Genomic DNA, 2500 nt, shown 5'->3' with positions numbered 1-2500 from the left:
ACTTACTAGAAAAATTAATACAAAATGCTCAGGTAAGCAAACATCAAAATTTAAAAGATATTTCAGAGAAGTTCATCATTGAAAAATTTACAAGCAAAAATCCTAATGCAAACCAGTGGATGGATATTTTTGAAAAAGAATGTACACGTTTTGAGGTGACAACGGATGAGAAAAAAATTGAAATATTAAGATTGTTTATGGATAAAAGTTGTGAAGATTGGTACAGTTCGATGATGATAAAGTTTTCCATGAACTCAGAATGGATAGTATGGAAAAATAACTTTTGTAAAACATTTACAAACAAGGGATGGAACCATGTAATGTTTGCATTATCTTTTAAATATAACGACGGTTCCTTGTTAGACTATGCCATAAGGAAGGAAAAACTTTTGTTGGAGATGAGAAGAACGATCGACATGGGTACCTTAGTAGATCTTATTGTGGCTGGTTTACCAGAATTTATAATTAATAAGATTGATAGAGAAAAATTAGAAGATACAGTCGATTTATTCAATGAAGTAAAAAAACACGAAAACATTGTAAATAAAAAAAGGTTTTCGGATCAAAGAAGATATGGAAATCTAAGAACGTGGTAAAATTAAAGATAAAAGTCCATGTAAGATTTGTGAAAAATTAAATAAGGGAACTCGATATCACCCTGAAGTAACGTGCTGGTTTAGAACAAAGGAGGATGATAAGTTTAATAATATAAATACTATCAGACATGTAAACAATTCAGTTATAGAAGCTAAGTTAAACGAAACCGATCAAAAAAACGAATAGTAACACCATTAATAAATGTCAAACTATTACTAAATGATCAAATTGAAATATTTGGAATTTACGATTCAGGTTCAAATGTTTCTCTAATAAATTCTAAGTTATTAAAACTAAAAGGAAAAGGAAACAATATGAATGAAGCAGATTTAGTAACAATTAATGGTGTTAAAAAGACAAACGGTTTGACGACTTTGAAAATAAAAATATTTGAATTGGAAAAAAACGTTGATGTATATATTATTGATGAAGAAAATTTCAAATATGATTTTTTGATAGGATTAGATATGATAAAAAAATTTAAACTAATCCAAAATGAAGACTTAAAAATAACACAAAGACAATGCTTGAAAAATGAAAATAAAAAGAAAGTAGAAAAAATTTCTACAAAATATAAAATTAAAAATAGTGAATTTAAAAATACAGAAAATAACAACAGCGAGGAATGCAAAATAAATTATAATGAACATGTAAAAGAAGAAGATTTTGAAATAAAAATAAATCATTTAAATCAATTTCAAAAATCTAAAATAAATGAACTGATTTGCAAATATAAATCCGTTTTTGCAAAAGACAAATATGATATCGGCACTGTTAGTGGATACGAAGCGAGGATAGACTTACTAGTAGACAGATATTGTAGTAAGAGGCCTTACAGATGTACTGTAGAAGATAAAAAGGAGATAGAAAAACAAATTGCAAAATTACTGGATAATAAGCTAATAGAAGAATCCTACAGTCCATTTGCTGCACCTGTTACATTGGCATTTAAAAAAGAGGAAAACAAAAAATCCAGACTGTGTATAGATTTCAGAGACTTGAATAAAATAGTTGTGCCTCAAGCTCAACCATTTCCTTTAATTGAAGACCTAATGATAAAGACCAGGAATTGCAAATTTTTTTCAACACTAGATATAAACTCAGCGTTTTGGTCTATTCCTTTACGAATCGAAGACAGAAAAAAGACGGGATTTGTTACACAAGAAGGACATTTCCAATGGACTTGCCTACCATTTGGATTGAAGACCTCACCAGCAATTTTTCAAAGGATACTAGGTAACATATTAAGAAAGTATAAACTTACTGATTTCACCGTTAATTACATAGATGATATTCTTATATTTTCTAAAACTTTTGCTGAGCACATTAAACATCTAACACAGTTGCTGGAAGCGATCGAAACGGAAGGTTTCAGGTTAAAATTTACAAAATGCGCATTTGCGTCAGACTTGGTAAAATATCTAGGTCATATAATTCAAAATAATTCAATAAAACCAGTAAAGGATAATTTGATTTCAATAAAGAATTTTCCTGTTCCAAAAATGATAAAAAATGTAAGACAATTTCTGGGGAAAATAAACTTTTACCATGAATACATACCAAAGAGTGCAATAATACTAGATCCATTGCATAACTTACTAAGGAAAAATCAAAAATTTATTTGGTGTGATAAATGCCAAAAAGCATTTGAAATAACAAAAAGCATGCTTTGCTCACAGCCCGTTCTAGAAATTTTTGATCAGGATTTACCAATCAACATTTATACCGATGCTTCTTTAGAAGGTGTTGGGGCCATTTTGAAACAAAAGCAGCCCGATGGTAGAGAAAAACCAGTGGCATACTTTTCAAAAAAACTAAATGAAGCCCAGAAGAAAAAAAAAGCAATATATTTAGAATGTTTAGCAATTAAGGAAGCAGTAACTACTGGCAATACTGGTTAATA

General features: G+C 29.2%; 1 protein-coding gene across 1 annotated transcript in view; it reads right to left on the bottom strand.

Annotated features, from left to right (window-relative positions):
• Positions 1–2500, bottom strand: part of LOC148301444 (endoplasmic reticulum metallopeptidase 1-like) — a 34165-nt gene that overhangs the window by 11605 nt on the left and 20060 nt on the right. The gene's annotated exons all lie outside the window — the stretch shown is intronic.

Source organism: Brachycentrus maculatus, unplaced genomic scaffold (genome assembly GCF_059751285.1).
Source record: "Brachycentrus maculatus isolate JH-2025_06_01 unplaced genomic scaffold, ASM5975128v1 h1tg000562l, whole genome shotgun sequence".
Taxonomy (NCBI): domain Eukaryota; kingdom Metazoa; phylum Arthropoda; class Insecta; order Trichoptera; family Brachycentridae; genus Brachycentrus; species Brachycentrus maculatus.
This window is presented reverse-complemented; position numbering and strand designations above follow the sequence as displayed.